We start from the raw sequence: 16,433 nt of genomic DNA on the forward strand, positions 1-16,433 counted from the left end.
CAACGCGTGCACACACACACACATACACACACACACACGTGCACACACACACACACGCACGCGCACACACATACACACACACACACACACACGCACACACACACACGTGCACACACACACACGCACGCACACATACACAAACATACACACACGCACTCGCACACACATGCACACACATACACACGCACGCACACACACACACACAATCTCATATATTGAATATTCCTCCTCCCTTGACATATTCACACTATAACTATACTTTCAGACACACTGACTCATACTTAATGGACCCATTCTTACCTTCATTGGCCAGCTTGGAGCCATGTGCATGTTCGGATCGAAGTGCCAATCAAATTAAAAGTAATTCCCACATGCTCTCCACATATAATCTAAAAGGAAAAAGGGTCTATAGGGGATCACCAGTTTCCACCAACAAAAAAAAACAACCTATATTAATTAAATTGTTAATGATGAACACAACGCATTATGCAACCATATTCTTAATGCCAAGCTAATTTGTGCTCTGCCATGGAGAAAGCAGCCAAATACAAGCGTCCAGACTCCAGAGGCGTAAATTTAATCAAAAGCTTGCAGAGAATTTCTGTGACCTTCAGTGGCTTCGGCTGAAAGCCTATTCCCATGCTGTGATTTTATCTTAAAGGTTAAAATGCAGCTAATTTACTGAAATGGAAAAATCACATTGACGCAGACAATGGGCAACCAAATAATGAGTTCGTGACACTTGGACACAATGTGCATTCCCTTTAGCTTGTGCTTCATAACCAACTTTAAAAACCATAAATATAAGATCTTTGGTGGTGTGAAAATAACTACACCTGTGTTGGCTCATGCACCGTCTGCCACTGTAAATCGAACACTGCGTCAAGCTTACTGCCTTCTTTTCTTTATTGGCAGCACCAAATAATCTAAAGCGACTTTGAAATCATGGATGTCCATCTGTTAAAAGTTTGTGCTCTTTTACAGAGCTGTTGTTGTTTTCTACATGTACGTTCGGTGCGGCAATCGTTGTCATTTCCGCGTTTTCCAATCACAACCACAGAATCTGAATCTGCACTTTCCGCTAGTGTGGAGCGTCACTAAACGAGCAGTTTAATGCTGCAGCGAGTACACTCAGTGTGTATACGGCACTGCGTTTAGCTGTGCTTCAATTTCGGCTGGGTTTTGCCTTCTTACCAAGTATACTCCCCGCTTGACTGAGGAGGCAAGATGCGAGAGGGCGAACTCGATGGGCCAATGGCCAACAGTGCTCATCAGGAGTCATAGTATCACGCAGCATCACCTCGAATTGACTTAATTATTTCAGATCCGTTTTGTAAACTACAATGATTTATTTTCATAGAAAATGCTATTAAGATCTGGGGGCGACATAGCTCAGGAGGTAAGAGCGGTTGTTTGGCAGTGGGAGGGTTGCTGGTTTGATCCCCCATGCCCTGGGCATGTCGAAGTGTCCCTGAGCAATACACCTAACCCCTAATTGCTCTGGTGAATGCGAGGCATCAATTGTAAAGCGCTTTGGATAAAAGCGCTATATAAATGCAGTCCATTTACCATTTACCATTTAAGAGGCCATCCGCCAAAGTGCCTGGTAAGAGTGATGAAGATTCACGCTATTGCCGGATTCTACGCCCATTTGGCGGGTGCCAGGTGCTGATGTCAGGCCCTGTTCACCGCTGTTCCAAGTGTTCTCCATTTGGAGATAATGACTCTCACAGTGGTTCAGTGCAGTCGCACAGCCACAGAAATGGCCTTGTAGCCCTTTCCAGACAAACATATTTCAGCTACATAGCTCAGGAGGTAAGAGCGGTTGTTTGGCAGTCAGAGGGTTGCCGGTTCGATCCCCCGCCCTGGGTGTGTTGACGTGTCCCTGAGCAAGACACCTAACCCCTAATTGCTCCCAATGAGCTGATTGATACCTTGCATGGCAGCCTTTCACTGTGTGAGTGTGTGTGTGAATGGGTGAATGAGTTGTGAATTGTAAAGCGCTTTGGATAAAAGCGCTATATAAATGCAGTCCATTTAGCTAATTTTTTCCTCATCTTTTCTGGAGGCACGCATATTTTCTGCTGTGTTGGTGACATGGTTTATTAAAGGCTCTCAAAAGTCTTCCCCCCCCCCTCTCTCTCCCTCATCTCTCTCTCCCTCTCTCTCTCTCTCTCTCTCTCTCCCATTGCAAAATGCAATAATGGAAGACAGCAGAATGGAGGAGAGGAGGCTCTGTGCCATAGAGGCCGATTAATTCCCCGTGCCGCATGCAAATGCTCTGATCGTCTCCAAGGGAGCACTCAAATCAGCGCTCCCTCTGAAGGGGGTTTACTGCACTGAAGCTCAGATATCGCATCCGTCACCTCAGTTTTTATGCTCAATACGCAGGCAGAAACGCTTCGGCAAAGGTGTCCAATCTTAGCCAAAAAGGGTTGGTGTGGGTGCAGGTTTTTTTTGTGTAGTATGACACCTCTCTCTCACTCTCTCTCTCTCTCTCTTACTTATACACACACACACACACACACACACACACCAACCATGGGTGGGCTAAACAGGCATAGCACCCGGCGACGCATTACACAGATAACATAATAAGCAGCCTTCTTGCTTCCTTTCGGCATGAGGTTACAGCATCTGACTGTGTGCCTGGTGTTCTTCACGCCTCTCTCTCTCTCTCTCTCTCTCACACTGTCTCTCTCTCTCTCACTCTCTCTGTACTCTGTGTGGTGCGACCCGTTTCAATCGAACCCCTCTCCACCTCCTCGGGTCCTCCAGCTTACTTTTGCAGGGCTGTTTATTCGGAGCCGGCCCGTGTAATGAATGAGAACGGCGGCGTACCGCACACGGCCGAAACACGCGTGTGTTTCGAGCCTGCGCCGGGGGGGGGGGGGGGGGGGGGGGGGGGGGGGGGGGTTGGGGGGGGGAGTGACCTTTTTAATTTGACGGCCGGACGCGGGGGGGGAGTCGCTGGGATGGAAGCATTGCCAATAATTCCTGGAACGGAATTCAAGTTTTGACATTTTGACCGGCCAGTGCTTTACGTGCCCTTTGTCTGTAATGTCTAAACAGTCAGTGTGATGTATATATATATATATATATATATATACACCAGGCATGGGCAAAATGTTGAGCCTAATGAACCAAAGCAGAATCGAGGGCCTAAATATGAAGATTCTCATCATGCAAAGGTCAGTATGTGGTGCTTCAGTGTTTAGTGCCCCATTACAGCATGATCTCGCAGAGCCAATTATGTTTATACAAACGCAGTTGCAGACAACATCTCGTTATCCCTGTATTAAGTCGGAGTTGAGTACATAAATTGTACTCAATAATTACTACTAAATCAGTTATTTTAAAAAATATATCTGGTATTTTTGGTCAGCCAAATAGGGCTTACGTATAAATTAACTTTTTTCCCCCATTAATTTTAAGATAATGTCTTCCCTGTTCTAGATGTTTAAACATGACCCTGAGACCCTCTCCCACTCTCTCTCTGGCTCTCCATGTAACGACCTATTCTCTATTTACACCACAGGGAGGCGCCAGATAGCTTTCAAAACTTTGACCACTAATACATCGTCCACCAGGTGGCAATAGAGGCATACACATCACACTAACGCTGCCTCACTGTGCATTCTGCAGAAGGAAATGGGTGCCCCTACACTTGATTTACACTAGTTGTTTTTTTTATGGTATTTCATTGAATATAAGGAGAAGGAGATTGAAAAGAAAAGGGTAAGGAGATGTGAAAGCTAATAAAGTAAGACCTGATTTTTTTGGTTGGTGTTCTGAATGCTTATACATCACCCTGAAGCTCTCTCACACACATGCGTGCGCACACACACACAAAGGGAGAGAACACAGCACAGATACTGAATTTGAGAGAAACAACAGAGTCATGTATAATTTCTTACACCAACTTTATATCAAGCGCAGCATAAACATGTCATGTAGTGTGACGAGCTTGACTAAGGCACACCACAATGTTATCTGGTGTAAAATTGTATGATAATGTGGCATGGAAATAACTTAACATTAACAGAACACACTGGCGACCCATGTAATTACCCCAGCCTTAAAACATGCTTGTACACACAAACACACACATATACACACATAAACACAAACATACACACACACACGCATGCGCACACACACACACAGACACAAACACATACATATAGACACACACACAAACATACACACACCCATACACACATACACGCACACGCACACACAAACACACACACGCACGCATGCACGCACGCACGTACACACACGCACGCACGTGTGCACGCACACAGACATACATTGAGTGACAGCTGTTTCTATTAACACTCAAAGAACTTCAGGGCCACTTGACCATCTGTCCCTCCTACTCTCGCTGTTTCCCCCTACCTCCTCCCCAGGCCTTGTCCTCTTCCCCACTTCTCTTCTCTATCCATCCGCTCTCTGTCTCACTCCTCCCTCCCTCTCCTCTCCTCTCTTCTCCACATCTCTCTCAGAGGGATTCAGCCCTCTGCCTCCTCTCCCTCACTCCGTTCACCTCTGTTTCTTTCCGCCTATGCTCGATTCCCTGTTCCACAGTTCTGAGGTGTGTTCAATTTCAGCGAACAAGGCGAACGTTTGCAAACTATTTCAAACTTTTTTCCATTAGCTTTGCGTTCGCCGCGAACGTTTGCAAACATAAGCGAACGATCTGAAAAGGTAGTTTGCGGCAAACAAAAATGTTTGCTGGACTGAGGGAAATGTTCCCAGATGAGTATTTCAATTGAAGATGCCATTAAGTGTGATCAGTTTTTTCAGTAATGTTATTGCTAACACTAGCCAATGTTATTATTGTTCGCTAGCTAGCTATTGTTTTTTATCATCAATGATCACAGAAGCGGCTGTGAGTGCAAACGCTCTCGTCGCCATGTTTGTTTATGTTTAATGCAAACAATTTGGAATGTTCGTAAAAAGCCGTTCAAATTGAACCGTTCAAAGAAAACATGTTGGCCACGAACGTTCGCCTCTGTTCGCTGAACCTGAACGCACCTCCGTTCTTCTTCTTCTTCTTTCCCCGGGTATCTCTCAAACGGACGGCGCAGTCGGTGGCAGGCGAATGTGCTCCCGAGCAGCAGGAACTGCGCCGCCACCCCACCCCCCCCCCCCATAAAGCACGATCATGGCCTTTCGGTGGCGTGCGCCCCTAAATCCTGCCGTTCCTCCACACACACCCCCCACCGCGAACCCGCCATCTCACACACAGATATGTAAACACAAACCGCATCCAGCGCGCTTCCTCCTTGGTACGAACCCGGCCGTAAATTAGGTACCGTCACCCTCCCTCCCTGTCTTCTGTCTTCCTCTCTCCTGAGGTATTCCTCGGCCTTGTCCTTCCTGGCACCAACGCTCTCCCTTCCTGTCTCTATTGAGGCATAATCGTGGAGCTTTTGACCCTACACCTCCCCCTGACTCAGGATGCGTGGCCCAGCGCCCTCTACGTCTCCCTCCCTGTTGCGCATTAACCATCCTCGTTCATCCCTGTCCTCCCTCACGCCATAGCAACGCTTGCGATATGACTGCGCTCTCCCCTTGCTCGTTTACGTGGGGCCTCCTTGGGGTTATGGGCCGCTGGGACGACTGCAGAATCACCTTGGCCCCCCCCCCCCCCCCTCCACCTCTGCTTTCCCTCCACCCTGTTCTTCCCTCTCCGCGCTTGTATCGGTCCGTTCCTATTGCTCACCGTAGGTTTACATTCCCAGCATTCCCCAGTGACGCATGGCGGCATCGGCTCAAGGGCAGAGAGAGAGACAGAGAGAGAGGGGGAGTTAGTCATACGCAGTGTCGTGGGAAACCTATGCTAACATAATTATGTGAACAGCGACGAGGGAGAAAGATGGCAGTACATGCTTGCTTCTGACAACCAACAGCGACAGCATCCAGCAGCCCCCAGACCGCCATCAACCGGCGCAGTCAGGCTGCGCGACACGGCACAGGCAGGCAGAGGCGGAGGTGAGAGAAAGGGAAGACAAATGGCAGAGACAGGTACTGTGCCGGGCCGCGGTATTCGCGCGCTGTAACAGAAACCAGGCTCGCGCTCAACAGGGGCCCTAATGGGCGCAAATGATAAGATACACCGCAGCTTTAAAAGCCTATCCCCCCCTCCCCCCCTCCCCCCCCCCCCCCTTTTAGGCCAGGAAGGGGTTCGGTGATTTTGCTCGTTTAGCAAAATCAGTGAAAAAGGCCCCCACCATCCCAGGTTAACGGCTTGCGGCAAAAACAGATGACGAGTGAGCCCAATGATAATGCATCTACCCAAAGATTAAGGTAGTAGATACACACTTATGCATGTACACTGTACATTGAATAGCATTCTCTTCGAATCGCTTTACTACTCCTGCTCTATATCTCTCTCTACTAGGCCTGTCGCTCTGCGGACCCCGCCCACTCCTTCATCACCAGCCATATGTACAGATTAATGTAGCTACACGCCAAGAGGCTTTTAACAAAGGGCATTTGACGCGTAGCACATGAGTGGGTGCATCTGGATTAACGCGTGTGTTTGTCTGGCTAGATATGTGCTCTCAGTGTAATAAACTGTAATGAGCACTATCACAGCAAAAGAAAACAAAGCGAAACGGGGCCCCGGTCACCTACCGTAATTATCTCAAATTAACCAGAATAATGGCTAATGGCTCTTCTTCCATCGTTGCCAGGGTTATTTGTATGTGTCCCCTTTATAAAAGAAAGGTGGCACGAAACCCGATACCACTACAAGCCGTGTGCCTCGTAAGTTCCGGTTTGAAAACAGACAGGCACAGAAGGCACCCTAACAGGAGGGATGGCCGCGTCAACATAGAAATACTCTCCGTTCGATCCACTGCAATTCTGCCAGTGCACGTTTTACCGAGTTTAAGAGAGAAATGGAAAATGCGGAAAACGCGTCGCGAGGCAAGGAAATTCATAATGCGCGCGATTGATAAAATTCCCCGTTAGCCTTCACGTGCATCTCTACTCTAGTTAACACTTGCAGACAACTTCAAAGGATCGAGACAGTGGCAAATGGCCTGACCTCATCCGAGGGTTAAACCTCAAGTTTAGACGACGACGCCACTTATCTCGACTGGAACAGCTGTTCAAATGTTATTCAAATATCAATTATAAGTTTGTCATTTAGAAAAGCATAGGCCAACATTATTTTCGTTTTCAAGGATGTGTACGGTAACATTAGCACGAAAATGCGTGTAATCTCCAGTTGTCGACTTTCCAACCGTTGACTGTAGGCTACATTTTCTACTAATGGTGCAGAACGGTCCGTGTCATAAAACACAGCAATACAGACACAGAAATTCGCACAGTGATTTCAATCTTCATGGAAGTTTACCAGTGCTCTGAATGCGGCGAGTGCAGTGACTCTTCCCGTCCCCGTTTTCTCTACAGAACCCATCGGACTGTGGGATAAAACATGCCCGCGACGCTCATTTTCATTTTTGTTCCACTGGTCACGAAGATGCACTTTCTCACGCTGGAAATAAACACGAAACTGACACAGAATTTGAAATGTTTACATATTTTAAAATATTTATTTATTTGTGTGTCCAGCTTTGTATTTGGCAACAAATAGTCTGCTACTTTATCAACGACTCACTGAACCCGAAGGGAGACAACACTAAAACTGTAACTGCATATCCTCCTAACTTCATCTTCCAAAAAAAAAAAGTCTTTAAAAGATCTGGACACCTCCTAGAAGATGATGTTTAAGAGGAAGTGATGAGAGGTTTATGAATCCAGTAATGCAGGGATGACTGCCAGAGTATGCTGGTTTTGTTTTCACCCTATAATCTGCTACACATTTATACCCAAGAAACAAAGTGAAGTAACAGTGTAATCAGCTTCTTTTTATGCCTTGTGGCTTCCAGGCCCTCTCACCGTACCATACTGGGAGCAGCTTCAAAGAGCTGTCAATCACTTAGCCTATTCAAAAAAACAACACAAAGAAATGACTGGTTTATGCCCCCCCCCCCCCCCCCCCCCACCCCATGGTTTATGCCATAGGCAATCCCCTTTCTGGTTCCATGAAGCCTCGTTCTCCCATCACCTGATAGAGTTAGAAAAAAGGACTGTACACTCATTTTTTTTTTGGGGGGGGGGGGGGTGGTGGCGGTGGTTGGTTCAGTGGGTGGCAGGGGCAGCGTAAAAGGATCCAAAACTTTGCTGAAATTGTGCCAGATGCCTGCAGACAGCGCCGGGCACGAGGCGTGTGGAGTATCAGGCGGTATCAGGCTCTGCTCTGTGTAAGAAAGGCTGGGGAGCTGGGGGTCAGAATGGATAATATATCGCTTATTTATGACTATTTTTGGAGTGCTTGGGGCTATTACCACTTGAGTCCAAGAGAGACGGGCTACCGACTTGATTTGTATTCAGTGAAACAAGACCGATTTCATAAACAAGCACAGCTGAGAAAGAACCTTGCCTCCGCAGAAATGTACCGTAAGACGCCACATTTCAAAATACAGCGACCGGTGAGCTATTAACTGTCTGAGTGCTTAATTTTATAGCCTAGTTACAAATTTTATAAGTTGCAGAGAGATTTCTGGAATTCTTTTACATGATTTTTTTTCGCAGCATAGTTTCGCGAAACAACTATAAAATCTTATACAAGGAAGAACAAGCCGTGACTGATTCAGAGTAAACCAGATCTAGGCAAATCCAACGCTGACACTTTCACATAGTCCTCTTTTAACATCCAAACACAAACACAAACACACACACGGTGCCTCATCTGCTTAGACATGAGGACAGAGACGGAAAACGTACAGTGAATGAAAGGTCAACCTGTCTGTCACAGAGGTTTGGGCAGAAGAACTGTAAACAAAATGATTTTGTTAAGTTAATTTCCCTTTCCTCTCCTTTTCTTCTCTCTTCTTCCTAATCTGAAGCGTGTGAGATTTAATGGAGAGCCATAAAAACTAATGGGCAGGTGACTGTGGCTCATAAAACAAAGTGGAGCACAGAGTCGGAGCTACATTAGAAATCCAAGAGTAAGCCCGAGGGAGAGCTAAACACCTTTCCTCGGTGTGAGCCACCACGCTCTCAAAAAGCCCTCGTAATATATAATTCTGTGCGAATATTTGCGCTTTTTGTGCGCGTGTGTAAGCGTGTGTGTGCGCGCGGGCATGTTCCACACTGGACTGAAATCCAAAAGACAAAAAAAAAAAAGGCTGCCAATATCCAGTGCCACTGAGTTGCTAGTGCATTGAATTACCAGTGCAACTTACCTCAGAAATGTGTGTCTCTGTAGCTCACACACAGAGACACACGCGCGCGCGCACACACGCACACGCGGCGTTTCATTGCGGCACCTGTATTTCTCTAATGGCCGCCAGTCGGATTGCGCTACGCTGACTGCAGGTCGCAAGGGAATGCGGCACAGCTGTTGCTCTTCCCTCCGGGGGGGAATCGCTCCGTCGGCTTTATCTCTCCTCTTCTCTCCTCTCCTCTCACTCCCGCTCCCCCGCGCTTGGCGCTAATGCGCTTCACTCTCCTCGCGCTAATCGGCGGAGAGACGGGCAAACGGGCTCCCGGCGAAGAGGGCCTGACCCCCCTCCCGGGCTCACCGCCATGTGCCAAGCGCCGCGCCGCGCCACGCCCCGCGACGACACGCGGCTGATCTCTCCGCTGCCAGCACCAGGGCTCTAACAGCTCGCACTCTGTCGCCGTCTGGGGGGGGGGGGAACAGAGCGTCGCCGGCGGTGCCACGTTCGCTGGGTGTCAATAAAACGCTCGCCTGACCGACCGTCAAATTGCCCGGGTGATGGCAATTCGCGTGCCACTAGAAAGACTAGTATCGACCAACTGAATTACTCGCTGATGGCCAACACACGGACTGGTGAGCAGAAAATGAAGATTTAAAAAAAAACGACTGACTGAATGACTGACGGGCCAACTGTTGAGTCCCAAAGAAGATAAAAAGCTAACTGAAATGAAAAGAAGCTGACTGACTGACAGAGGCAGTACCCAACCCCCCCCCCCCCCCCCCCCCGCATAATAACACAGCTCACCCCATTAAGCACAGATAGTTCTGTTAAAGGAGCTAATTACCTCATTTCATTATCTAACCCCAAGAGCACCGGAACACAGCAGGGAGCATAACGAGCAGCACATAACCAGAATTCGCTGGTACATATTTCTCTCTCTCTCTCTCTCATTCAAAGCTCTCTCTCCCTGTCTATCTCTCTCCCTCTATTATTCACTCACTGCTGATCTCTATCTCACTCCCTCTCTAACACACACAGACACAGTTATATGATCAAAGCCACAACACGCACCTACGCAGACCACTGTTGAGACAAACAGTGTGTCAGTCATAAATAAAGAGCAAAAGCAGGTTTGGCTGAACCGAAATCTGCAGAGACCAAACAGGAGGAGACAGGAGGGAACTGCCGGATATCAACAACAGGAGACAGACTGCCTCTGTGATGGGGGAGAAATTATAATCAAATCAACAAAATACAAGGAGAAAAACAGAGAAAGAAAACCCTGCAGCCCGAGTTCAATTAATCAGCAGAGAATATAACCATAAAAAGGAAATGGAAAGTTAAGGGCTGGAAGAGAGACTATGAAATTTATTGCGATGATCGCTGGCTCGGTATCTCTCTTCCTCCTCCCTCTCCCGTGCACCAAAACGTCTCTCTTTATTTTTTTCATAATTATGCCACCCACAGTATAGTGAATGGATTTGTGGGGGAAAACTGAGCCATTTAAGCAATGCGGCACCCCACAGCCTGTTCTTGATACATCGCCTCAATCACTCTCTACCCCTCTTTCTTTCTCTTATTCTGCCTCTTTTTAAAGTCCTTCCATCATTCGTGTGGTGTTTTCAACCCGACAGCTGTCTCCGTTTTCTCAGTTTCTCCTCCGTCCCTCCATCCATTATCATGCCTGTCCCCCTTTCTTTCTCTCCTGGCATTATCCCTCCATCAGCCCACTTAGCAAGAGCGTGCCGCCGACGCTGCCGTCGCAGAACTTTCTTTGAGCAAATTCAATATTTCTGAAGGCGCATCACATTACAGAAGGATCATTACAGTCTGCAACAGAGACTATAATTATACGTCATTTGTAAGTCACTGCCATTTTTTAGTTGGTTTAGTAGTAAATTAGATCATCCCTGTTTTCTGCACACACACACACACACACTCACAAACATACACAACACACACACACACAGAGGACAGAGCGTGAATGATAAAAACCATCACACACGTGCTGACAAAAGGCTCCTTATTCTGTGAAGTAAAGCAATATCGACACAGTGCGAACCGAAGAACACACAAGGCGATCACATGCTTAAGAAGGTCAGAGTATTTGACCTGAGCAAATAACTCACTAACTTGCGCATGCGCGCACACACACACACACACACACACACACACACACAGTAGCACACCGTACCACAGACTCCACCCTCCTTGTCCTTTTTGTATTCAGGACACGACGCACTGCTCTTCCCATTGCAAAGATGGAGGGCTTTTAATAACTTAATGGATTCTTGGCAAAGCAAGCACTGGTGATGTCATCAACGTTACAACGGAACAGTGACACAGAGGCACACTGGAACCAGGCAGTGGAGGGTACAAGAACAACTAAAGGATCATCACAGCCCGGAGAAAAATATTACAATCATAATCTGGATGTCATATTATTTTGCGTCAGTGGTAGCAATTTCAGGAATGACCATTGTAAAAATAACCCCTGGCTATAATATGATGAATTGCAAAATGTCAAATCGAGGAACTCTCAGTACAGCTGTAAAATGTCCCTGTATTATTTTCATGTGCTTAAGGGCTAGCCCAGCTGCTACATAAAACCCAGTAGGGAAATCCATTTCCCAAACCGACATTTTCAAATTTGCACACAAGAGTGCAAAGGCCATAGAGAACATTGGAGCTCATAAATTGTGTTTGTATTAAACGATGTTATGAATTCAAACTGAAGCTCTGCACACACAGTATAACGTAAAGGGGTGAACATCTCGGCACTCCTGAGCCGTTGGCTACGTTGGTGGAGGAAAACAACCATCAGAGAGAGCAGTCCTGGGTTTACATTAAGCAGCTATATCGCTTCCTATCTTGCTCCAAAGGGAATTCTCAGTGGGTTAAAAAAAGGCCTCTGATTATTGCTGTTGGTCAGTTATCTTCCCTCTTCATCCACAGGGTGTTCCGTAACGTGGACAAGCCACCATTGCATTTTCTCAAACCTGACATTCAACAGTGTGAAACCCACACTGCACTTCTGCAAGTTGCCCAGTTAGAAACTGCTACCGTTATTGTTACATGTTCCTTGTACCTCAAAAAATATACGTGCTTATAAATGTATTAATACAATAAGTAAGCAAGCATCTGATTTCATTAGAGACCATAATTATTTCATTTTTAATGATATTTTGCTAACTCTCTTGTGCACGTCTAACGGCCAATTATTATATAGTCAGTAATTTATCATGAACGTAACTAACAATGGATTCTCAGAAACTCTCAATTTTGTGCCAGACCAAACCTGAACAAAATTTAAATAATATAAATCGCCAATGGCCACAAGGAAAGTGATATTATTTGACACATAATAATAATAATAATTACGTTATTAGTATTTTATTTACAAATGTATGTATTAAATCGTGTATTTCTAAATCAGCCTATTTATTTGTGAATCTATTGTTGTCACTTCCTAACACACAAAGTAACAGCTGCAGTAACAGACTATGCTAGTGAACGAAAAGAGCTCATTTTAGTAGCTAGTAAAAGGGTTAAGTACTAGTGGTCTTGTGTTGGCGACACTGCTAAAGACTAGTACATTTAAGGAGGCATTTTCAAGAGGTATAGCGACAGTTGCCTATCACATTGTGGAGCAGAAGGTAGATAATCTGTCTGAGCTGTAAACAGGCAGGAACAAATATTAATGTCTGTTTATTTTCATGTAAACAGTCATGAATTTTTTTTTTTTAAAAACATGCCATTTTTGAAGAGCCATGAAGATAAAATAGAACTGTGAGACAGTGAGTTCTGAAATAGAGGCACATTAGCTGCAGACAGAGAGAAATGTATCACTCTTTGTTATGCTAGAACACAAAAGGCAATAGATGAAATAAAGCACGAAGATAACCAGACGTGTCTGTGTCATTTTTTTTTCAGTTATAATCAAATTCTACACAGTTCAAAAAAAAAAAAAAAAAACCCAGACGCGCAACCACAAGCTACAGAGCTTACAACAGCGTACCACAAAATATACAATATGCCATGAAGAAAAAAGCACACACAATGTTCCATAAAACAAGACAGGAATCCTAATGGAAAAATATCAATTCCTTCTTCTTTTCTTCATCTTCTCTATACCACTGATAAAGGCCAAAAAAAAAAAAATAAAGTAACAACTCAGTAGTTCAATACAATAGTACAAGTCCCCCTGTAAAAAAAAAATGGCTATACATTTCAGATCACCATTACATTTTTTTTAACCATCAAATAAGTAGCATTCCAAGATTTAGTTATTAATTTGTTGGTCTCCAATCTGCCATTATGCAGTATATTAACAGTCATTCAGTCAATAAGCCCTGTGTTTATTAAAGTGTGTGTGTGTGGGTGTGTGTGTGTGTGCATGTGTGCGCGCATGTGGGTGTGTGTGTGTCTGTGTACATATAAATGAAGCAACTATATAGCACTATGCAATGGGACAGAGAAGGACTGTCTCCTGATAGAGGTGTACTGAGACAACAAAGCAGTCCCTAATCCAGTGTTCTGATGAAAGGCCGAGATGGGAAGACCTCGACACTAATCATTACAAGAGCTGAGGACAGGCTCTGTAAGGCAGGACAGACCAGGATCAAACACATATCCAAAAACCTCAGAACGCCACTTAGCACTAAGACACTCAAAACTTGTCAATTAAATTTGTAGAAAACATGTCACGTACTCCCCTCCCTCCCCCTTACCATTCCACTCCCCTTCCTACCCCATGTGAAAACATTGTATACTAAGCATACTTGATATAAACTTTAAGTATTCTTAAGTATAACATAGTATACTTCAGGTATACATCAGTATACTGTTTTTTTTCAAACGGGACTCTCTGTGCTTCACCTGTTTAACCTGTGCATGTGAGGCACACAAGGTCAGTCTGTGCTTACTGTGCTGCTGTCCCACCAGTACATTTGTGCGGGAAAAAAAATGAAAAATAAAATAGTTTTAGTGCAGCTGGCCACATTGTGTGAGATTGTCGATACGAAAAAATAAAAGATATTTTCCCCACCTCCCATGTTCTTACCTGGCTGATACAAAATCAGTCGAGTCAGAGCACGGTGACTAAGATGGCAGATTTCAACAGTGATTCATACCTAAGCTTAAATGGCACTGGCCCACAGAGCAACAAAACTCACATACATTTTAATATACAGGATACAGAAAGCAATGCATCAGCGATACCACAGTAAATACAGAATAATATATGTGCACACAATGTGACTTGTGACAGGCATGTTAAATTCAGGTTCAGGAAAACTAAACGAACAAAAAAATAAAAATTAAAAATAACAAAAAAAAAACAAAAACAAAATATATATATAAAACATAAAACCTGAAGCAAACCTTTTCACTTTTTTAAACTTGGATTCCCCTTCGTTTTCTGTTTCTTGGTGCTATTTATTAAACATTTTTTGGTTTAAAAGAATAATGGCAGAAAAGAAGTGAATGACTGAAATGAAACTGCAGAGAGTAAATGCACACAGGGTAAGCTTTCTGACGGACCCCGTCTTCACTGCTCTCGCACTGTCTGCCTGCTGCCTGCTGTACACTGCGACACAGAAAATACGGTTGGGTTCAATGACGTTTCAATTCAGGAAATGAGCTGAAATGATTTCATTAATTTATTAAAAAATCCCCACGGAGCCTAATGGCCTTCCCACCCCCATCCCCCAAATTCATGAATTGAATTTAAAATTATTTACTGAATGAACTGATTTGAGATGGAACTGAACCCAACGCTGGAGGGAAACTCAGACAAAAATGACCAAGACCAGAGGAGAAGGCCCAGACCAAAAAAAAAAAAAAAAAAAAAAAAAAAAAACTCTGACCAGACCATGACATGAAAAGGTCTAAACCCAGTGTGACCAGTGAGCTCTGCCACGTGGTTTGCCTGTTCAGAAGCTGTTGGTTACTGGGTTGTGGACGAGAAGTTTAGAACTGGCTGGCAGGAAGGGCGGTTTGGCTTGGTTTGTTCAGGATGATGGGATGGGATGGATATGTAAAGTCCAAAAACCCAAATTGGTGCCAGTGGTGGCAAATGTAACGGTACTTGTGGGGCTATTCGTGGTGTGCCCCGAAAGAGGAGTTCACTTCGGTTGTGTTCTCTGGTTGGCTCTGTCAAGTTTTCAAATGCCTAACTCAACCACTCCCCCCCGCCCCTCCGTGCCCCCTCCTATCCCTCAGTCCTCTTCCAAATCAGAACCTTTTGGTTTTAGCTTAGGAAAATGTCGGGGGGTTTAAAATGACTTTCACATGTAGTACAAACAGCACTTACAAACAGGGAGGTGAAAAAAAAAGAAACCTAACTGGCTACAAACTGTTGGAACAAATATTTGAAATCGCGTTCGCACCGAGAACGACCGTGGTGCAAATCTCCTTGTAAGCAGGTTTTGGAAATAGGCTCATGGGGTTTAAAAATAGGTTCATAAGAAATGAATATGTCTTCAACAGCCATCATATAAATCACAACCCCATCGTCCCTTCAGAGGCTAATGTCCAGTAAAATACTAGCATATCCATTACACCACACGAGCAAATACGAAAATGGTCTGCGTCTCGATAGATCGCCTATTACCAGGCTAATGCTAATGGCAACGGGAATGGAACACTGCAGCGTTACTGTGATGTAAGCGGGCGTGTCAGCAGAGGCGGCACTGCTGTCCACAATATGCCGGCAAATCCATCACATCACAGGAGCGGTGCAACAAAGCGATCCCCGTGCCTGAGCGGAATGCCTATCGCCATGGTAACGCTAACGGCAACAGGTTAAAAGGCTTGCAGTGTTACCGTGGCGTAGGTTGGCATGTCTTTTTTTTTTTTTTTTGTTGCTGTGCCCTCTTATGCAGGGAAATGCAATAAGTGCGGAATAAGTGCAGCGCTACACACAGACGCATGTGGCGCCGCACGGTAGAGACAGAAACATTACACACAGAGACACGTTCAGTACATAACGTTTACAGTACAGCACAGTGCAGACGTGAAAGCACTGCAGAGCGAAATGCTAGGAAATAGCATACGGATTTTCAACTAGAGTACAGAAGAACAGCGTAGCCGCAATGCACTACCTTCAGCCGCACTGTGCTGTACTGCAGTAATCTGTACCGTAGAAAACCAGAATGTGTGAATGGTAAACAGGATTAGGGTCCAGAT

This window comes from Anguilla anguilla, chromosome 1, assembly GCF_013347855.1.
Source record: "Anguilla anguilla isolate fAngAng1 chromosome 1, fAngAng1.pri, whole genome shotgun sequence".
NCBI classification, from domain to species: domain Eukaryota; kingdom Metazoa; phylum Chordata; class Actinopteri; order Anguilliformes; family Anguillidae; genus Anguilla; species Anguilla anguilla.